The sequence below is a fragment of the Mobula hypostoma genome, chromosome 13 (genome assembly GCF_963921235.1).
Source record: "Mobula hypostoma chromosome 13, sMobHyp1.1, whole genome shotgun sequence".
NCBI lineage: Eukaryota > Metazoa > Chordata > Chondrichthyes > Myliobatiformes > Myliobatidae > Mobula > Mobula hypostoma.
Genome location: NC_086109.1, coordinates 39,540,498 through 39,564,299, shown reverse-complemented (window position 1 = coordinate 39,564,299; position 23,802 = coordinate 39,540,498). Strand labels below are relative to the sequence as shown.

At 42.3% G+C, this 23,802-nt stretch overlaps 1 protein-coding gene across 3 annotated transcripts in view; it reads right to left on the bottom strand.

Moving 5' to 3' along the window:
- The window catches only part of LOC134355549 (neuron navigator 1-like), a 664,756-nt gene extending 649,090 nt beyond the window's left edge, over window positions 1-15,666 (bottom strand). For all 3 annotated transcript variants that reach the window (XM_063065565.1, XM_063065568.1, XM_063065567.1), the window contains exon 1: window positions 14,773-15,666. The gene's annotated coding sequence lies outside the window, so the exon portion shown is untranslated. The remainder of the gene's footprint in view (window positions 1-14,772) is intronic.
- Between the last annotated feature and the right edge of the window lie 8,136 nt (window positions 15,667-23,802).

Here is a 23,802-nt window from a genome sequence, read left to right as displayed (position 1 = left end):
AGAAGGGTCCATTTCTGTGGCTCTATGATTCTATGATAAAATAGTGTTTGTGACTGTTTCCCATCTATTGGAAGGCTGGTGTAAATTATTTGTGCAATTTTAGTATGACTCCTCAATCAAGGATGCACAAAATAACTTTATGCTCTGTACTGTTTTAAGCACGTCTAACACTGTGGTCTTGGGAGAGCACTGCATTGACCTAGGAGGTATCAAATAATTTAAAAGCACATCCTCTCCCAAACCTGAAAACTCTCCCTATCCCCTCCAATCTCACAGATCTTTCTCTCATGTAGGTACCTCTGCTAATCATGCCACCCTATCCTGTGGCTAGCTTTCATCCTTAATCCTCCCACTTCAACCACAATACCAGGCTCACCAACCCCTCTGCCCAATACTTTCTCCCACAAAACTGCTATTGGCTTCCCTCTTTTCATCACCAACCACAAACTCCCGCCCTTTCTCAAATGCAGGCACGACCTCATCATTCCAGGTACAGATCACAAGAAGAGAAGAAGCAGGCAAAGGGCTAGCTCCTTCTCTCCTGCTTTGTCATTCACTTACAACAGTTTCAGTCTCAGTATCACTTCCAGCACTCTCCCCAAATCCTTAATTCCCTCCTCCATGCAAAGAAATCAATATTTCTTTTGAAAGAACCGCATGATGCGATTTGAGAATTCAAAAGCTTCCTTGGCCTCTTAATGAAGAACTTTCTCCTCAACTCAGCCCTATTTGTCCATTCCTTTATTGTGAAAATGTGCGGCTGCTCCTACATTCCTTGGTAAGGGGAAACTCCTCTCGGCACGCAGCCTGTTCAAACACTTAAATATTGTTGTAAATTTCAATGAGATTTCCTCTCATTCTTCTGAACACTTGAGAATGTAATCTCAAACTACTCACTCTCTCCCCCCATCAATACCTCCACCTTTCCTGGAAATGATTAGCGAATCTTCACTCTTTTCCTCTATGGCAAAAACAAATTCAATCTAAGGAAAAGATCTGCTTGAGATGACCAGTGCCCCCTCTCCACCATACAAGTGCTAAGTGATTCACCCACTTTCTATGAACAAGACTGCAACAGCGCCAATGCTGGCTGGCATACTGAGCTCAGGAGAGGAGGACCACACTACATAATTGTAATAAACACACAATACCCACAAACATGCATAATGAATGTGGATAAAATGCTGGAGGAACTCAGCAGGCCAGGCAGCATCTACTGAAAAGAGCAAACAGTTAATGTTTTGGGTCTAGACTGTTCATCAGGACTCAGGGTCTCGGCCTGAAATATCGACTGTTTACTCTTTTCCATAGATGCTGCCTGACCTGCTGAGTTCCACTGGTATTTTGTGTGTGTTGCTTTGATTTCCAGCATCTGTAGATTTTCTTGTTTGTAAAGAATGCAGATGATGTTCACAAAATAGTAGCCAATCATCTTCTCTCTTCTAGAAAAATTCCCTCCCATTAAGTTAAATGCAATGATCTACAAATCTTCAACAAGCTCTACAAAAAGTACCATTAAGTTAAATGTAGTGGCTTACAGATCCTCAATGAATTCTACAAAAAGATCTCAAATGCTTATTCCATCCAGAGTCAGAGTCAAATAACTTCCAAGTAAATTACAATATAATTGTATACTACCATCTCCAACTAAGTTACTATTTGGCAAAAGGCAGCTAGAACTACTGCCACAGATTTGACTGTCCCTTTAACCAGAATGGGAAACAATCACAAGAGTTTCAGATACTTAATCTACTTCAATCAGTGACTCCTCCGAGAGGTTATAGTTTTTTTTGAATGAAGAAAAGAACAATGCAACAAGTCACTAACTGCAATTTTGTAAAGACATTGAGTATGTGATGGTACATCAAATTTCTGCAATAGTCACTTATTTTGCTTTAAAACCAGATGCTCTTCATCCCTACTCCGCCCCCCCCCCCCCAACCATTGGGCACCTAGAGTTTTGTTTTCCATAATCCAGCAATTCATTCCCAAATTAAGTCATGACTGAAGAGAAGTGTGAAGTGATTCACTTTGGGAGGTTGTATTTGAAGGCAGAATACAGGGTTAATGACAAGATACTTAGCAGTGTGGAGGTTTAAGGTGGCACTGGTGATGCCCAGCGACTACTTATCGGCGGCAAAACACCAACAATGTAGAAGCAAGCAGAGGTGGAGGTTAGGTAAGGTCAAGGCAAGCAGAGGCGGAGACAGCAGCGAGGGAAGTCCCGCTATCTGATCAATTTAAGTGCTGGGCCGAATTAGGAAGGTCAGGTACAGGCCAAATAGTGGCAGCGAGGTCCAGGCCCCAGAGCTGTCCGAAAGCGAGGAACAATCCAATGGTGATACGATTTAGGTGTCGAGCAAGATAGAAAAGGTCAGGGTGTTGGGACCAGAGGCGAAGGACGGGGCAGTTCTGCTTGCTGCTCCACCATATTTACTCGGCTCTGCACCGAACAGAAGTCGTGGCCTGCTTCAGCTGCAGTGCTACCTGACTTTGTGTCTTTTGTAAAACTTCAGATCTGAATACTATTTGCTTACTTTTATCGATTGCATGGTTTATATTTCTTTCTCTTTGCACATTGGGTGTTTGACTCTTTTTTTAATGGGTTCTTTTGGTGCTTCTTTGTTTTGTGGCTACTTGTAAGGAGATGAATCTCAAGGCTCTATACTGTATACATACTTTAATAATGAATCTTTTGACCTTTGAACAGTGGGATCTTGCAGTGAACATCTATCCTGATGAACATCCACAGAACTCTCGAAGTTTTCATGCAGGTCGATAGAGTGATTAAAAAGGCATACAGTTTATTGGCATTCGTTAGTCGTAGGATTAAATCCAAGAGCTACAAGGAAATGCTGCAGCTCTATTAAACCTTGGTTAGATCACACTTGGAATATTGTGTTCAGTTCTGGTCCTCTCATTATAGAACAGATATAGAAGCTTTAGAGTAGGTGTAGAGGAGATTTACCAGGATGCCGACTAGATGAAAGAGCATGTCTTATGAGGATAGACTGGGCAAGCTAGGGCTTTTCTCTTTGGAGTGATAGAGGATGAAAGGTGACTTGATAGAGGTGCACAAGGTGATAAGAGGCATAGATTGAGTTTTCAGCCGGAGTCTTTTTCCCAGGTGGAAATGGCTAATACTGGGGGTCATAATTTTAAGGTAATTGTAGGAAAACATAAGGGGGATGTCAGAGGTAATATCTATTTATATCTCTCCCTCTCCCCCTCTCTCCGATTGGTGCGTGCATGGAACGAACTGCCGGGGAGGTAGCTGAGGCAATGCTGATTCTGACTCTGACACATCAGGGGCATTTCAGAAACTCTGAGGTGGGCACATGAGTGATAGAAAAATGGAGGGCTACGTAGGAGGGAAAGGTTAGATTGATCTTAAAGTAGGTCAAAAGGGCAACTCAACACCACGGGCCGAAGGGCCTGTTCTGTGCTTCTACTGTTCTATGTTTTATTATTGAGATAATATTGCGGCCCTTCGAGCTGCACACCCAGCAATCCCCCGATTTAATCCTAGCCTGATTAGGTGACAGTTTACAATGACCAATTAACCTACCAACTGGTATGGCTTTGGACTGTGGGAGGAGACCAATGTCATCACGGGGAGAACGTACATACTCCTTACAGGAGGCGGCAGGAATAAACCGGGTCGCTGGTACTGTAAAGCGTTGTGCTAACCAATACACTACCATGACACCTTATGTTCTAAATTGTTGAGATTTTGACTTTCTGGTCTTAAAAACACAATTTCTCTCCTTTCTGCATTTATCTGTTCCATCTCATGCTATACCTACGCCTGTATCCACCACCATCCTCCTGGGACCTTCAGGCATACCAACAAATTTCACATGTCACCAGATTTGTACATCTGTATGAAAATAAAAAATAAAAGGCTCAATGAATGATAATAGTCTGAAGACACACTTGCAAATGGAAATGCAATCTATCTTGGTCATGCACATTGCATCAAAAATGTTTAAATTTTCTTCATCTTATTTCACTTTTTCTTCCTTGAGCCCTAATCTATCTCCATGAATAACTTTGATCATCAAATTTCCATATCTGTTACTTCTCAGCAAATGGACCTCTTTCTCATGAATCTGAATGTTCTGAGTATGAATCCCACTCCAGAGTCTGAAACAAAGCGAAATTCTAGGCTTGATGCTCCTGCGCTGAATGGTAGGATGTTCTATGTTTCAAATGTGGAGTTAAGACAAGGACCTGCCCACTTCAGTAGAAGCAAAAGGTCCCATGACATTATTCCAAAGAGCACAGAGGTGTCTCTGGTGTCCCAGTCCAATAATTGGCCATTAATCAATATTACTAAACAGAATGGAGTCCAAAATATATTATTCAGATGTTATCACATCACTTTTTACACTGCTTTTTCGCTAAGAACTTTGGTGGGTGATGAATGCGATATATAAATACAAGCCCTGGTCTTCGTTCAACTGATAAAGGATGAATAAATACTGGTAAAGAGAGCAAGAGAAAATTAGTATATGCCAGCAAGACATAAAGATACTAGGCCCTCCTACAACCACATAAATAGAGCAACAAAAATAAACTTGGGCTTGTGGCAGATGCAAGAGAAACAAACTATAAAGAGCATTAAAGAAATTACTGAAGTATTGAACAAATTTTGAATCTATTACAAAGTACAATATATGTGGAAATAACTCAGAAAATGTGTAGTTTGGGTAGTGGGTGGTTGGTGGGTGGGTTGAAATGTTCTCCAATCTTAGCAATCCATTTGCAAATATTTCGTCACCATTTGAGGAGACTTCATCAATGCACTGTTCATTTGTGTTAGGAAATATGATGAAATCTGTTACTGACTTGGTCAGGAACACTGATAATATCTCCTCGTATGGTGACGAAACATTTGCAAATGGATTGCCAAGCTCAGAGAACAACTCAACCCAACTACAATATATGAGGGGTGATTGATAAGTTCATGGCCTAAGGTAGAAGGAGTCAATTTTAGAAAACCTAGCACATTTATTTTTCAACATAGTCCCCTCCTACACTTACACACTTAGTCCAGTGGTCGTGGAGCATGCGGATCTTGGACTTCCAGAAAGTGTCCACAGCATGGGTGATTGATAAGTTGTTAACTGAAGAGTTATTAACCTCAAACTTTCTGCATAATCACTCAAAGAGTTGAACTACATGTGCATGTAATAAGAGCTGTATAACTCATTTCCTTCTACCTTAGGCCACGAATTTATCAATCACCCCTGTTGTGGGCACTTTCTGGATGTCCAAGATCCGTATGCTCCACAACCGCTGGACCAAGTATGTAAATGTAGGAAGGGACTATGTTGAAAAATAAATGTGCTAGGTTTTCTAAAATTGACTCCTTCTACCTTAGGCCACAAACTTATTAATCACCCCTCGTATGTCCCAGAAATACCCAGGAACAAAGGATGTAATGACTAGGAGGCTTAAGATTAATTTGCATCAGTAAATGGAAAGTTATTGAGAAATTAAAGGAACACAAAATTATAAAATAGATGTCAATAGATGCAAAAGGTGCATCCGTGAGGCACCTCCAACATTCACTGCAGTTTGAAACTGACTTAATTGGCTGAAAATCACAAAGAGAGCACTGAAAGAGGGAATTACAGGCCAGTTAATCTGACATCAGTTGTGAGGAAAAATGATGAAATCTATTACCTGACTTGGTAAACAGGCATTCAGAAAACCATAATTTGATTTAATAATTTCTGAAAGGGAAATCATGTAATTACAGATCTTATTATCATGTCGACCACCTTTGCTCCATCTGCTGTACCAACCAAGATCTCCCGATGGCCAGCCATTCTAATTCAACTTCCCACTCCCATACTATCACATCTGCTGATGGCCTCCTTCACTGTCCAGTTGAGACTAGATGTAAATTACAGGGATAGTACCTTATATCCCACTTTGCAAGTCTCCAACCTTCCAGTCCTTCCCTATTTTCTTCATGATCCTAATCTTCCCAACACCATCTCTTACCCCTCCCCATCCCCTCCATCTGCCCATCATCCAAAATATTCCTTCCATTGGACCCCTCCCACCTTCTTCCTTTTATTCTATTGTCCATTGTTCTCTCCTATCAGATTCCATCTTCAGCCTATCGTACCTCCTCACCTGCATTTGCTCATCAGCTCTTGCACCCCTTCTCTTTTCTCTTTCCTTTTTATACTGACCATCACCCTTTTTTACTTTCCAGTCCTGATGAAAGAATCAACCTGGAATAGATGCTACCTGACCAGCTTCATCCTGTGTTACTCCAGATTTCTAGCATCTGCAGTCTCTTGTCTTTCTAATTTTTGACTTTGTTAGTGCAAAGTAGAGAGCGAGGAGACACAATATATGTGGATTTTAGGAAAATTCAATAAGACATCAGGCAAGATGTTACAGAAAACAAACATGGCTTATGGATCTACGTATTAGGTAGCGGACTGGTTAAAGGACTGGAAGTAGGAATAAATGAGTTGGCATGAGTATATAGTCTGTAGAGAACACAGTACATAGCCAATGAGAGCCAGTCTCATTGAAACATAAAAAAATATAAAAAGGTTTAGAAGGATAGATGTTGAAAAGCTATTTGATGAAGATTAAGAGCTTCAAACTAAAGGGCAAAGTCTCAGACCAAGAGTTTCAGTAAGGGAAGAAGTTTTGTTACACTGAGGGTCATGGCCTCTGGCATTCTCTATTCCAGAGGGCTCAATTATTTAAAGCTGAAATCTGTAGGTTTCACAGTCAGGGAATTGATGGAGTATGGAGATCAGATGGAAGAGTGAACTTGATCCATTATGGTATTATTGGATGGCACAAGTTTAAGGAGTTATACAAACACTGGTATTGTGTGTCCAATCTTGCAACAGCTAATCTGCTAATCCCACATGAGAGCAACACAACTGATCAACAATTATCTTGCTATATTTCAACCAAGTGGTGTTAATCCCTCTGGAATTGGGAATCCGGAAGTTTCTACATCCAGAGCGATAACATCATAGATGACCCTAATGGCAGCTCTCATTGAAAACAATGGAAAACATGATATATTCTCATTTTAGCTTGCTACAGCTGAGAATGAAAACTGCATCTATGATGTGTACAATCAGGAATGAACGATCCACAGAATGCCGCCAGCACACTGGCCCTTTAAGAAGCCACTGGCGAAAAAGGGGTTGACGTGCTGGTCCGATGGTGTATATAAAAGAACAAGGTTTTTGACTCCCAATACCAATCATCTTGCTGACAAACGCACAGTACCTGGTAAATAAAACTGACAATCTCAGAGCTATGGTGCCATAGCAGAGGAACGTTAGGAACGCATGGTGTCCTTTGTTTTACAGAATCTTGGTTAACCCCTTCCTTGCCAGACACAGTGATGGGTTCACAGTTCATCATCAGGATAGGTCGGTCAAGCCTCTCAAAAGTAGAGCTGGAGGTGTATGCCTCATGATCAACTCCTCATGGTGTACTAATGTGCCAGTGACGCCCTAATATTGCTCACCAGACCCGGCATACCTTGCAATTAAGTGCCAGCTATTCTACCTGCCACAGGAGATTTCATCAAACTTTTTGGTAGCGTTGTCCATTGCACCTCAGGCTAATATCAAACAGGCTCTACACGAACTGAGCAATTTAATCTACAGGCATAAAACAGTATTCCCCATCATTCTGGGGGATTTTAACCAGGCCAGCTTGATAAAGTCACTAAATAATTATTACCAACAAATCACTTGTAGTATAAGAGGAAATAACACACTGCATCACTGTTACACTAAGATCAAGAGTGCCTACTGTGCTATCCCACACCCACACTCACACTTCTGTAAGCCTGATCACCTGGCTGCACCTCTGCTCCCTGAGTATTGGCAGAAACTGAAGACTGCAGCACCAGTGGTGAGGACCAAGAAGATATGGACCAGGGAGGCACAGAAGTGCTTACAGAACTGCTTTGAATCGATGGACTGGACTGTTTTCAGGGAGTCATCTTCGAGCCAGGATGAGTATGCACAGTTGTCACCGATTTCATTAAAACCTATGTGGTGAGTGTGTGCCTACAAAATCTTACTGTACGTTCCCAAACCAAAAGCCTTAGATGAACCAGAAGGTTCGTATGCTGAGGGCTAGGTCTGTGGCATTTAAGTCTGGCGATACAGGTCTGTATAAGAAAACCAGGTATGACTTGCAGAGGGTGATTTCAAGAGCCAAGAAACAATTTCGGGAGAGGTTGGAGGCAACATCGGATGCACATCAACTCGGACAGGGTTTGCACACCATTACTTCCTATAAAGCAAAACCCAACGTCATGAATGGCAGCAATGCTTCACTATCAGACGAGCTCAACGCCTTTTATGCTCGCTTTGAAAGGAAGAATAGAACCACAGCTACGAGGATCCCTGCAGCATCTGATGACCCTGTGATCTTTGTCTTGGAGTCTGACGTCAGGCTGTTTTTCAAGAGGGTGAACCCTTGCAAGGCAGCAGGGCCTGGAGTACCTAGTAAGGCTCTGAAAACCTGTGCTGACCAACTGGCGGGAATATTCAAACACATTTTCAATCTCTCACTGCTATAGTCAGAATTTCTCACCTGCCTCAAAAGGGCAACAATTATACCAGTGCCCAAGAAGAGCAGTGTGAGCTGCCTCATTGACAATCGTCCAGCAGCGCTCATATTAACGGTGATTAAGTGCTTTGAGAGGGTGGTCATAGCTAGAATCAACACTAGTCTTAGGATGGGCCTGGACCCACTGCAATTTGCTTATCGTCACAATAGGTCTGCAGCAGATGTGATCTTAGTGGCTCTCCACACAGCCTTGAATCACCGGGACAATGCAATCAGCATGCTGCTTATTGACTATAGCTCAGCATTTCAAACCATCATTCCTACAATCCTGCTCAAAAAGCTACCTGGGCCTGTATACCTCCCTCTGTAACTGGATCCTTGACTTCCTAACCAGAAGACCACAATCTGTACAGATTGGAAATAACACCTCCACCTCGCTGACTATTAACACTGGTGCTCCACGGGGATGTGTGCTTAGCCCAATGCATGACTCTCCCTACACCCATGACTGTATGGCTAGGCATAGCTCAAACAGCATCTATAAACTTACTGATGATACAACCATTGTTGGCAGAATTTCAGATGTTGATGAGACAGCGAACGTGATGAGATATCCCAGTTAGCTGAGTGATGTCAAAGCAACAACCTTGCACTCAACATCATCAAGACCAAAGAGCTGATTGTGGACTTCAGGAAGGGTAAAACGAGGAACACAAACCAATCCTCATAGAGGGATCAGAAGTGGAGAGAGTGAGCAATTTCAACTTCCTGGGTGTCAATATCTCTGAGGACCTAACCTGGACACAACATACTGATGCAGCTATAAAGAAGGCTAGACAGTGGCCATGTTTCATTAGCAATTTGAGGAGATTTAGTTTGTCAAATAACATACTCAAAAACTTCTACATATGTACTGTGAAGAGCATTCTCACTGGCTGCATCACTGACTGGTACGCGGGGGAGGGGGAGGGGCGGGGGCTACTGCACAAAACTGAAATAAGTTGCAGAAGCTTGTAAAATTAATCAGCTCTATCATGGGTATCAGCCTCCATAGTATGCAAGACATCTTCTTAAAGGAGCGGTGCCTTAGGTAGGCAGCGTCCATCATTAAAGAACCCCACCACCCAGGACTTGCCACCTTCTCACTGTTATCATCAGGAGGGAGGTACAGAAGCCTGAACACACACAATCAGTGATGCAGGGACAGCTTCTTCCCTTCTGTCATCCAATTTCTAAATGGACATTGAACCCATGAACACTACCTCACTAGTTTTTTTTAATATTTCTGTTATTTTGCATGACTTATTTTAACTTAATTGTTTAATATACAAATATATACTGAATGTAACTCAGTTTTTCTTTCTATATTTATTTATCATGTACTTCATTGTACTGCTGTTATAAAGTTAACAAATTTCACAACATCTGCCGGTGAAAACAAATCTGATTCCGATTGTGATCCCCACCAAAAAATACATATCTGAGTACGAATTTAAGTTATTATGTGTTCGTAAAGCATGTTATAAATCACAATTGTTTTGATCAAAATATAGCTACCTCACAAATAAAATATGGGGAAATAATTCGAAGATGTGGCAAATAAGGCTTATATGTTAAGCTTTCCTAACAAATGTATTAAAATAAGCTAAAGAGGAAATTATCTGTGTCGTGCTCACATTACTGCATTTTATCTCTGCTACATGTGCAAAGAGAAATTTCGGTCAAGCACTAAGTATCCATGGCAAGATTCCAAGGCCAATGACTTCTACTTAGTGAATTCAGAAGCTTCTTCGACATGTCACATGATTACTCATAAATACACACAGTCGGCCACAGTCACTTAAAATAGTTTATGAGAAAGGATTTTAGGAAGCATTAATATCAAACAAATTAGAGGAACTGTATCTATATATTTCCTGATAATAGCTTGTATTGTTTTACAACTGCCTTTAGCCAACCTCTTATGTGGTCCAGGCTAAGGCTCCACTTATGCAATCCACTTAATGCACTACAAACCCTATATCCAAAGTCAATGTCTCAGATGATCTGCCCCAAGGTTTGTAAAAATATAGATGAAAATGAGCTTCTCAGCAGATATAGGACAGGGAAGAGAAAGACAAGTGCGAAAACATCCACAGACAGTTGTCCTGGCCTCATCTGCCAACCTAAGGCAAGCATAAAATGATTTCCTGGGAGGGTCAATGATCATGTGCCAGAACCAATTGATGCTGCCAGCTGGCAGGTTGGTCATGTGGACAAAGTCTCAGCTGGGTTGTCGAAGACACATAAAGGAAGGCCATGAGGTTTCCTCTTGGAGCCTGGAACCCATGTCCTGATTTCACTTGATGGAAGACCCTTCAGGGACCCAAATTAAATTTCAACTGGGCTCTCAGTAACATAATCCAAGAACAATTTGTAAACATCTGAAAACTCCAGCCCATACCTCGCCAGCTAACCGCAGTAAAAACTTATTCTGGCAGTCAGGAGGGATAAGTTGTTAAACCCCAAGTACTACTTTAGCCAATATTTAACTTGGCCTTGGTGAGGAGACTGAATAAAGTTCTTGAAAAAAAAACTTGTGTTTCCCCCAGACATTGCGGCTACAACTATCCGGCCAGGCATGGTCCTGTGGTCCACAACAGCCAAGCTGGCATACGTTGTGGAATTGACAGTCCCATGGGAAGATGGAGTTGAAGAAGCTTATGAGAGGAAAAAGACCAAGTACTCTGAACTGGCAACTGAAGCTGCCCAGAATGGCTGGAAGACCAAGATTTTCCCTGTAGAAGTGGGATGCAGGGGATTCGTTGCTATATCTACAACCAGCCTATTGAAGAAGATGGGCGTGAGGGGTTATTCACTCCAACAAGCAATCAAGTCCTTGTCAAATGCAGCAGAAGAAAGCAGTAATAGGATTTGGATTAAAAGGAAAGACACCAACTGGGCTGCAAGATGAAGACAGGAGGGTATGGAACTGAGGGGTGTATCTGGGACACCAGGTAGCACCGTTGAGCCCTCTGGAGATGTCGTGAGCTTATCAACGAAACATCAAAGAAGGAGGATGCCCACCTGATGACCCCGATGACGTACCTACCCTCCATCCTTGTCACCACTCCAAGCCCACTTCCAACATCGAGAGTGCCAACTTACCATAGGGATTGAAACATCAAGTCCTAGTAGCTCGACTATCCATAGTCAAGTCAGGTAGCTGGAGCTGAATCCATGGCCAGATAGTCCATGACCTTATTGAATGGTGGAACAGGCATGATGGGCCAGACGGCCTTTTCCTGCTCCTATTTCTTATGTTCTTATTCATATTCCAGCATTAATTTTGGACTAGATATTGATCCTGCATTCTGATATGAAATGTAAGCAGATCCATTTTGTTCTTGTTCTAACATATGCCTAACAGTACATGGATGTGCTTTCTGTACATTTTTAATCCAGGAAGACAAATAAACCTTGTTCATTTTGGAATCATTTATATTTTTTAAAGCTTAGGGAATTCTTGTACTACCCCTGGAATTCCATTTTTATGACCTTAAAAGGTCTCAGATTCTCCAGAATTGGCACTGAGATCTGCTGAAAAAATATCGATTCCCAACCAATCAAGTCAAACTGACGTCCACAGATGAAAATCAGGATTGACCCTACTATTGCCATGTTAGTGGCACATGGCAATGAGGCAGAGATCCATTCCTGATGTAATCAGACTTTCTGTAATAAACGTACTGTGATCTTCTTGGATACTCAGCAGCAGTAAAAGCTTCTTAACAGCTTTAAGAATTAACACACTCAGGTGTTGAAAAATGGATCAGGAAATATTACCAAGCAACCCATGAGAAAGAAGCCGGCTGGTGGCGTAGTGGTACCAGCGCTGGACTTCGGAGCGAAGGCTCCTGTGTTCGAATGCAGCTGGCTCCCCAGGCACGCCTTCCATCCGTGCTAGGTTGAGAGTCGAGCTAACAACTTGAAGTCGTAAAAAAAAAATTGCCTGCTACAGAAACACCAACAGCAAAAAAGTTGATGGCCTATGCTCTCTCGTGAATTTAAAAGGCAATGAGAAAGAGAAGGAACAAAGTACGTAAGAGTTAAGAAATGTCAAACAAAAGACAAGGTTGTGTAGTGGGCATCAGAATGGAACAGTGGTACCTGATGGGCTTTTTAAGGACCTGGCAGACAGGACAGCACACTGTATATTGGTGAATTTCCAATGATTGGCTGACTTTCAACTTAAATAATTTCATGTTTTACCTGATTTCTTAGTGCATTATAAGATCACAGTAGTATTCCAAGATACACATTTTAACCATGACCTGAACCCCTTTCTCAAACACTTCTCCCTGACCAAGGAGATATAAAATCAATTCTCCATGTTATGAGTCAGTTTCAAGAGCTAGCATATTCAATCCTGATTTCTTAAAATGCTCCCTTTCATTATGGAAAAGTATTTATATAAACCAACCTACCAACTACAAAGCCAGGATAAGGAATAAAATATTAGCAAAAGTAGAGATAGATCTGTGTTGACTGCCTTTAGAATGGAAAATACAATAATACCGAAGATCCCTACTTCATCAGAAATTGGTTTTACAGTTGCCCAAGGGAGTAAAACGAATTGACCATTTATTAAGCATACAGTGTAAAGTAAATGAACTGGTTTTGAATTATTATTTTGCAATGTTTAAAATAAAATCATATTATTGATCGCTGTTGTCACTTGAGATTTAAGTTTGTAGCATCAACTGGCTATATTAAATCCTTTCTGCTCTTTGCCATTCAATCCCATAGAGATCCATCAACAAACAGTGATCTTGTAGTAACTTGCGCCAGTCACTGCTCTTGACGTGAAGCCAAGATTAGGAGCAATGAACCACTGAGCACAGGGGCTTAGTATAATCAAGTCCCATTCTGTCCACACCCCTCAATGGGAAGTTATGGCAGAGCCAATTGTGGCATCATTTAAAATCAAAACACCCTAACTGAAATCAGATAATCACTGCATACCAGGCACCCAACCTACTACAATGACCTGTATAATTCAGCTCTTGAGCAATTTCACACAACAGTCGCTTCTGATGTGCAACCTGACAAAAACTAAACCAAAAAAAAATTTCAAATTGCTACTTGCATTTAATAGTTAAAAATGATATGAAAAATATAATACATTTCCACCTGGATTAGGCATTGTTCTGTTGTATCAAGACTCCTCTATCATAGAATACAGAATGTTTGCAGCACATATGCTTCTATATTCAAACATGCAAAAGACACATTAAAAAAACACAGCCACAAACCACTAAATACAAGTTTTGTCCACTTATTTACCAGACAAGAGTAAAAGCAGTTTCAAATACAAAGAGCTTCTTTAATGTCATTTTACATTGCAGTCCTAAGGATGGCTGCACAAAAATGTCCTCAATTATAAAACCTAACAGAAACAAAACAAAGTTATTTCCAGCTACAAGTAATAAATCTTGCAGTATTTGCATACACATTTTATATAGAGATTAAATTTTATAACAGCTGCAATAAAAGTAACAAACGTTCAGCACCAATTATAGAAGAAGGTCCACAAAAGAAAGAATGGACACCTTGCAATTAAAATTAATTTGTGAAGTTGAGGTCCACGTTGTGCAGTCCCATTAGGATCATAGCTTTTCAGGCTCTGAAAAACATATTTGGACTTATCTGTGTGCTCTCTTTTGATGTGATTATAGTTCAATGCTTCTTTGAGAAGAATGCAAAGAAACACACTTCAGTTTGTCGATGTTCACGTTGCAAACCACTACAAACATCATCAACAAAGATGGGGATCAGTACAGTTTTAATGATCAAAAAGAGAAGACAGCGCTGTAGAATGGGTTTGCAAACATACCCACGGCTGGAACTGAGGAGAGTTTAGAACAGGTTTGTCAATGCTTTGCCTTATTTAAATGGCAGTTTCATTAGTGGTACCGTTTATTTATTCAGAGGACTGTAGGAGAAAGCAGCCTTAAAGTTTCCAATGGAGAGCAACACATTTGCGGTTGGATCGGTCGTGGCTGTATGTTGATTCCCCCCCCTCCCGTCTCTACCATTGCGAGGGCGCTGTTTACACAGACCCCTTCCATTGTGTGACTGCACACAAACACCGCACTGATTTTAATATGTCGCAATTTTCTTTCTTTTATTCCGCTTCCCCAGTATTACCTTTTAAATTAACAATGCTGCCACAAAATTGCTGTTCGAGCCCTCCTCGCCGTTGGTGGTCGTCAGGCAGACCTCAGTACCCTCAGCACCCCACGGGCACGGTAATCTCTCCTTACGTTTGTCTTTAACAGCCCCACGTACACATTTGGTCGCGTCGGAACCAGCGGTCGGGTTGTTCGGCGCTATAAAGCCTTTACCTTGCAGTAGTAACTGGGTGCCGCCTCCTTCCCGGAGCTCGCACCGCCCCCGCGCTTTCTGTCTCTCCCTCTCGACCAGCCGCCAGATCCACTTGTGGAAGACAATGAAACCAGAAGCTTCGGATTCGGGACGAGCAGCGTATTTCAGACGGCACTCGGGGGCTCTTTGCGAATCTGGCGGTTTAAAGATCTAGTAACTACTTCATTGTCCGTCTTTTACTGAAGAAAACTGCGATTGAAGTTTGATGTTTTGATCAAAATGCTCCGTCCGTCAAACACTGCGTGCACTGCTGGTCTGCGACTGTTCAATGTTTTGATCAAAATGTGACTTGTGATAGTCATGGCCCGGGCTCGAAGTTTGGACTGGGTGGCAGCGGAGGGATCTGACTTTTATATTATTGCGTGGAAAAAAAATTACGCATGACTCTATCCGAAAGATGTGGGAGTGTGCACAGAGAGGTTAGCTTTCTCAATTTTAGATTCAGGAGATACTTAAACTTGTTGGACTCTTATTACATTTATCACTCAGCTCAGAGAGGGAACATCCCTGAGGGATTTTCAAATTGGTTAGCTAATGATATTCCAGCGTCAGACCGGGACCTGATTACTTTTGTGCTTATGCCAACGCAAGGCTACTGAGCTGAGTTCATAACTGACAATACAACAATATTTCTTCAAAGAGTTTGGCTGGGGGAGTGTGAACTGGTACTCATTATAAATGAAACTCAACATTCCTGGTTACTAATTTTGATAATATTGCTTATTTTGACATCGATCTTCTTGATTCTACATACAACAACAGTGCAGCCCAGGAGAATTCTCTCTGGCCCACACTGTTGTGCCAAACTAATTAAATTAGCAATCAAAAACCCTACTAAACTAATCATTTCTGCTTACACAATGCCCATATCCTTACACTTCCTGTACATTCATGGGCCTCTGCACGAAGAACATCTATGGTATCTACCTCCACCATCACCCCCTAGTGCATTCCAGGCATCCACCACTCTCTGTGTAAAAACAAAAGTGCCCCAGACTTCTCCTTTGAACTTGTCCCTCCCACCTTAAATGCATACCTTCTGGTATTAAGCATTTCAAACCTAGGAATAAAATACTGGTATTTGCAGTAACTTTTTGTTCCTGACCCTTGAACCTAAATTCCTTGACTAATAAAGACAAGTATTACATAGGCCTTCTTTACTACACTCCCAACCCATGTAGCCAGTTCTAGACACTCCAGCTTGCAGAAGCATCACCCCTGCATTACACCCCATCAACCTGCAAGGAAGTTGCATGTTTTTACGAGATTATGATTCATCCTTCTGAAGATACTATAAATCCAGTCTGTCTAGTACCTCCCCAAAGGAGAATTCCACTCCCCAGTCCCATTCTGAAATGTTGGCCCATGCCCACCACTGCTGCCACAGTGAGGGCACTCTCAGGATGGAGGAGCAAGATCTCATAGTCTGTCTGGGTAGCCTCCAGCCTAATGGCATGAACATCGATTTCTCTAACTTCTGGTAGTTTCTACCCCCTTCTTTTCTATTCCCCATTCTGGCTTCCCTCTTAACCCTTCTCTTCACCTACCTATCACCTCCTTTTGGTGCCCATCCTCCTTCCATTTATCTCATCGTCCACTCTCCTGTCAAATTCCTTCCTCTTCAGCCCTTTACCTTTTCCTCCTATCACCTCCTGGCTTCTCACTTCATCTCCCCTGCCCCATTCACCTACCTTCCCACTCACATGGCTCCACCTATCACCATCTAGCTTGTACTGTTTCCCACCCTCCTGCTCCTTATGCCAGCCCATTCCCCCTTCCTTTCCAGTCCCGATAAAGGGTCTTAGCCTAAAGCATGGACTCTTTATTCCTCTCCATAGATGCTGCCTAACCAGCTGAGTTCCTCCAGCATTTTGTGTGTATTATCCTCTTATGTGGCAATCTTCCAAAGCTTTTCTGGAAGTCCAAATACAAGACATCCATTGATTTCCCTTTTATTTATTTTCAAGTTACAGTATCAGAAAACAGGATTTCCTTTTCATAAATCCATGTTGGCCCAACCTAATTTTATGTGCAAGATCTCATGGGCAGAGTTATGGAGACTGGAGCCCTTCCATATTTCTTTCCTCTTGCAATCCATGTATGACACTCTTCCTTCACCATTACATCATGGTGAATGAGAGAGGACCTGAACTGTAAGCTCTGTGGTCAAAAGGGGACACTGGGTCATATACTGTCTGGGTGTAAAACAGCTTTAACTCAAGGACGGTATAGGTGGCGCCATGATAAGGTGCTTCTGGCTCTTGTTGACACACTAGAGCGGGAGAGATGCAAGAAGAGGACGGCTGGCACAGATTTGAGGAAGCTGTCACCTTCATCAAAGAAGGAGCTAGGCCTTTCGTAACCAAACAACCAAGGCCCAATTTGCTGCTAACAGCCAGGTCCTAGGAGATGATGGTCGATGTGGGAAGGAGGTTGCAGTTCTCGGATGTGGTGCACACAACCCTACGCCCAGACATTGTATTGTGGTCAACTGAAGACAAGAAAATAATTCTGGCTGAGCTGACTGTGCCATGGGAGGAGGGATGGGAAGAGGCCCATGAGAGAAAGACCTTGAAGTACCAGCCCTTAGTGCAGGAGTGTAAAGACAAGGGATGGCAGGCATGGTTGTTCCCTGTGGAGATCAGCTGCAGAGGTTTCCCAGCCAAACCAGCATGGTGGTTGTTGTCAGATCTGAGCCTGGACAAAAGGAGCCAAAAAACAAGCAGCTCGTAGGATGGGGGAAGAGGCAGAATGAGCCTCTTGTTAGATTTGGAGTAGGCGAGAGGAGGGAAGCTGGAAGCCAGGAGCAGATGGGCAGTGATTTGGCCACCACTGCCGGCCCACCAACTGGAGAGTGTCGTGGTTAAGGGTCGAAACACTCGGTGGAAGTTGGGAACCACCTGATGACATCTGCTCCTGGCTGAAGGCTACAGTTACCTTATAAGGCAACCAGAGAATACACCCTAACAGGTGTATGTAACAAGTATTACTTACTGCCCATTACACCACTGGTGTTTAGGGCAGCAATGAAGGTCCTCTGTCTCTGGCGGTGTGCAGGGCTTCCTTCATCATGTCAATAGCTTCCTCTCGGTTTTCACTATTGTCATTCACGCAAGTGGAGACTCAGGAATACTGTTGCACTCAGATGTAGAAGGGTTCTTCATTTTGTTTTACCAGCGTTATTAGCCCTGAGCTGAACCCCCAGACCTGGAGGGCCAGTGGACCACTTTTAGTCTGGGCTCTACCCTTTGAATTGTTTGGAACGGGTGATCCAAAGCATAAAGCCTTGACTCCAGCCAACATAGCTCTCCGAGTCATTGAGGCACGCAAGCCTCCAAACCCGATGACAAGTTTGTGGTCCAATGTAATCTCAATTACATAGCCATTTATAAAATAATATTCTGCATTTTCCCTGCCTCTGATAGAATGTTGCCTGTCCCTACCCATTTCCATAACCAAGGAGATGATCGTCGATTTCAGACAGTCTCAGCCTGAACACACACCCCTCAGCATCAGCGGCTCCACAGTGGAGAGAGTGGAAAACATCAAGTTCCTTGGGTTGCAGATCTCGGACAATCTCACCTGGTCCAGGAACACCACTGGGATTGTGAAACGGGCCCAGCAGAGACTGCACTTTCTGAGGAAGCTTAAACAAGCATCACTCCCCACTAACATCTTAACTACATTCTACAGAGGCGTGGTTGAGAGTGTGCTGACCTTTTGCATCACAACCTGGTACTCCAGCTGCAGTGCTGTCGACAAAAAAGCCTTGCAGAGGGTGGTTAGGGGAGCAGAGAAGGTTATTGGGGTCTCCCTACCTTCTGTCCAAGACCTCTTTCAGAGTCGATGCCTCCAGAAGACACGGTACATCATTAAAGACCCCTCACACCCTCTCCATGAATTGTTTGTTCTTCTGCCATCAGGCAAACGTTACAGGAGCATAAAAACTAAAACCACAAGGCTACTAAACAGCTTCCTCCCACAGGCAGTCAGACTGCTAAATAGCTGCTCTACCTGACTCTGCACTGGACACTTATAACTTGATTTTAACTGACATGTGGCTGTTGTGTTTTACTATTTATTGTTATGTTTATTATTTAGTGTTGCGTTTGTTATGTTATGATTGCACTGCTCCTGGGAAACGCAGTCTCATTCTACCCTGCAGAGCTGATGTACGGTTAGAATGACAATAAAATTTTTTGAATCTTTGAATCCTGAATCTTGAATCTAGTTATGTTGTATTTGCTGCCTTCTATATTTCAGAATGCTGCCTGACCAGCTGAGTTCCTCCAGCATTTTGTGTGTATTATCCTCTTATGTGGCAATCTTCCAAAGCTTTTCTGAAAGTCCAAATACAACTTTGAGAGTTAGCAATAGTGTGCCATTATCTTTGGAGTCACCTCCTTCGAAACCTTAGAATGCAGAACATCAGATCCTGGGGATTTATTGGTCTTCAGTGCCATTAATTTTGCCAGTTTTGTTTTATTAATGCCCTGAAAGGATATGTAAAAGAAAGCAAATCAGAGATTATATATGATGCTCTAGTGCATTCCAGAGATTCTCCAAGCACCAGTGGGTTTTTTAGTGACGGATTCAAAACCAGTGCACTTTACCTTTGTTGTATGATTGTGCAATTCGGATTAGGAATGGTCACAGAGAATGAAGCAAAGCACTTCTGCAGATTCCATTGTCCACTTTATTCTATCAGATTTAAAGATTCAGTTCCTGTGTGCCCATCAAAGCTAGAAATAGTGTTTTAAGATACTGGAGCATTATTACTTCTGATGATATCTGTTAGATTACCAAGAAGGAGGAAAAAACATCAAAGAGTTCTATATAATTCATAGAATGAGTGGTGATGATTCAGAAAGCAGTGTATTTGCATCATCCAAGAAACTTGCATATGCACTGCTGAAGCTCAGTAGATGATGTGCCAATGGATTATGAAGATGTGAGCTATCATAACACTTCATGAATTCTTATGGTTGTTAACCATGTTTTCCTGTCAGGCATGGAAAAAATTGCTTACGTTCTGCACCATTTACAAAATAATCATTTCTCTGGATGGATCATAACATTTACTTTTAAAATGAATTAAAATGTTCCATGATCTGCTTTCTGAGTGGAAATTCCCTTTGTTTTTAGTGGGTCAAAATCCAAGAACTTCTTAAAAAACAACCCTGTGATTCAAGAAGGTGGTTCAGCATTATTCTTCTATATACTGCTTGAGACAGGCAATTGATGCCAGCTTTAGCAATAACAAATACCACCTAAGTAATAAGAAAGACATCCTAACAGATCATCCTCAACACCTGCTGAGCTTGTAATAGGTATTTATGATAATTTTAATAGTAATTTTAAGTCTCTGGTCCAGAGAATCACGCAGCCCAGAAGCAGGTCCATCAGTTTGCTAAGTCTGATGAACAGCACCAGAGGTCAGAATTGAACCGGGATCACAGCAACTGAGAGGCAGCAGCTCTATTAGATGAGCCACAATGCCACTAAGAGGAATGTGGGCAAGGAGCGAAGGGCTCATAGCTTTAGTTACGATTGCCAATTTTATTTATGGCAGCACCATTGTTGGAACAAATTTAATTCAGCTGCTCCATTAACAAAAGGCACTTGGGATCTGGGATGTGTCAAATAACTCAATCTAAATTGGCTTGGTGATAGTGGTGGATGGACTTATTTATGACTGGAAATTTGTAATAAATGCAATACAGTAGGGATTGGTGCCAGGACTATAACTCACTAGAATGAGAATGTAGGTGGTCTGATTGATAAATTTGCAGATGTCACAAAAATTAGTAGAGTGGTTGATAGTGAAAAAGTTTGTCTAAGGATCTTGAAATTTGATGCAGGCACATAGAATTTAATCCAGAAAAAATATGAGTGAATGCACTTTTCTGGATTAACTTCCGTTAATCACCAACCAACTTTCCAGCTGATCCTTGTCCCGCTATACCCTTAGGCAACCTTTTCTTCCTTCCAATCAAACCGTTGAAAAGTCAAATTCTAATGGGGCACATGAGTTAAGTGACAAGAGGCTTTGGAGCATTAATGTACAGAAGGTGTTTGGGGTGCAAATCCTCAGCTCACTGAAAGTGGTCATACAAGTGGATAGGGTTATATAGAAGCCTCTTGGTATGCTTGCCTTCATTGGCTATTGTCTATAATGGATCAGAGGTATATTGCACAGATGTATGGTGCTGGTCACCACACTACAGGAAAGATGTGGTAGTAATGGAGAGTGTGCAGAAGAGATTCACAAGAATGTTGCCGTGGATGAAGAGCTGTAGTTATAGAGACAAATTAGATTGGCTGGTTTATTCTTGTTGAATCATAGGAGGCTGAGGTGTGAACTGATAGGGTTTCATAAAATTTTGGGGGGCATCTGTGATGGTGTTCATCCGTCATGGTTGGCACCTCATCCAGGAGAAAGAAAACTCTCATCTCAAAGATCTGCTGCCTTGTGGCTACAGTCACTCATAGGGAAAGCTTCGGGAGTAAACCCCGAGGGAAAAGTATGGAGCTGGAGTCTGTAAGGCAGTCCTACATTCAGATCAATGCTGACTGGCAACCCCTGCGAAAACTGTTGGTGCCAAACTGTATCGATCTCTACTGTTCCTTTGGGTTCATCAGATGCGCGAAGAGGGGGAGCTTGCTACATGGGCAACAGCTTGTTCTTCATATTTCAATGCCCTAGCTGGCATATCTAGACTGCTGGGATGCAACATCCATCGTCAACCCTGACCAACCGAGGCCTCCCTACAGGATCGACAGAGCAGGAGAGTCTAGAACTAGGTGGCCCAGGTTTAAGGTGACGTGGAGAAAACTAAAGGCTATCTGTGAGGAAATCTCTGCATACAACGAGTGGTGGTTATCTGGAACAAGCCTCCAAGAGGAGGTAGAAGAGGCAGATACAATTACAACATTTAAAAAAAACATTTGGATAAGTCCAAAAACTAGATAGAAATAGAATAAAATGATACAGGGTCCAAGTCAAGCAAATGGGATTAGCATACTTGGGCGTTATGCTTAGTATGGATGAGGTGGGTCATAGGGTCAGATTCTGTACTGTTCAAGTATCTGATTCTACAGTTCTGTAAATTTATATTTTTGCTCACCAGTTATTCTGAAAGACAACAATGATCAAGCATACAACTCAATGTCAGCCAGAGTATTTAAAGTTATATTGAAATGATAGTGTTATCTATTCTTCAAAGAGCTGAATAGAAAGTAGATATACGAAGTCTGCCCTCAGAATCATCGACAACTGGCTGGGCATCTTGTTGGCAGTTGTAAGGGTTAGCTGGTAGATCATAGTCCCCGCTATTGAAGGCTGCCGTGGACATTATGCATGTGTGGCAGGAGGTAGCCACTGAAGTCAGAAGCAAGGGTGATGAACCACTTCTACTGAGCTTCAGCAGACACATGCTGTAGGTGGTTGAATTAAGTTGATAGGCTACAAGGAAATAGGACTGAGGCCATTTCTCTCCTTGGAAACCGTGCAGCTAGAGAACCAGATGTTTCTCTAGACACCACTCCCATTCCTCACTGCCTTTATGTGCATTTTAACAGATCACTTCTCTCCCAATCTTCTTGGAGAAACATCCATCAATTCCTGCTCAATGCACCTCCTCACACCTGCATCAGTCCAGCAGCATTGATACTCAACTTCAACGTTATTCATGGAGCTTACCATTCTAATTTGAAATTAAATGCTGTAATGCATTTGGAAAAGTGATTGCTCAGTGAATAGTCTAGAAATTAGGTAAATCATTCCAAGCCTGACAAAAAACAGCTCTGGCGTATCCCACAAAATTTGTAATATGTCATATAACTTAAAGTTTCCCGACCTAGTAAAGTGTTGATAACTCATTTCCCAGCCATTCAGAAATCCAGATGTTTCAGCACCTGAATCAGCAGTTAATGCTTGTCATGTACTCTTCTATCTGTTAGGGCCCTGGATCCCATGTTGTCTTCCAGCTCACCTGGAATCCTGTTCCTAGACTCCCTTCTGAACCAGCTGGGTTTCTGTGGCCCCATTCTCTTCCACTGGAGCCCTGGTTCCTCTGCACCTTCTAACCCATCAAAGACCCACTTCTCCTGCTTCCATCCAAGTCATCAGGGGCCTGCTGCCTGCAATCCCTTCCACACACCAAGCCCTTGTTCCTTTGACAGGATCAGGCTGCTTAACAAGATATAAGATCATAGTGTTACATGAAGGATATTACTATGGATAGAAGATTGGCTGACTGGCAGGAGTCAAAGAGTTGAATAAAGGGGGCCTATTCTGGTTGGCTGCTGGTATTCTGCAGGGGTCAGTATTGGGGCCACTTCTTTTCACTTTATACGTCAATGATTTAGATGATGGAATTGATGGCTTAGTGCACAAGTTTTCAGATGATACCAAGAATGGTGGAAGGGCAGGTTGTGTTGAGGAAGCAGGGAGTCTGCAGAAGGACTTAGACAGACTGCGAGAATGGGAAAAGAAGTGGCAGATACAATATAGTGTAGGGAAGTGTGTGGTCATGCACTTTAGTAGAAGGAATAAAGGCCTAGATTAATTTCTAAATGGGGGAAAAAATTAAAAAATTAGAGGTGCAAAAGGACCTGGGAGTCATTGTGCAGGATTCCCTAAAGGTTAAGCTGCAGGTTGAGTCTTTGGTATGGAAGGCAAATGAAATATTAGCATTCATTTTGAGAGGAATAGAATATAAGAACAAGGATGTAATGCTGACACTTTATAAGGCATTGATCAGACCACACGTAGTATTGTGAGCAATACTG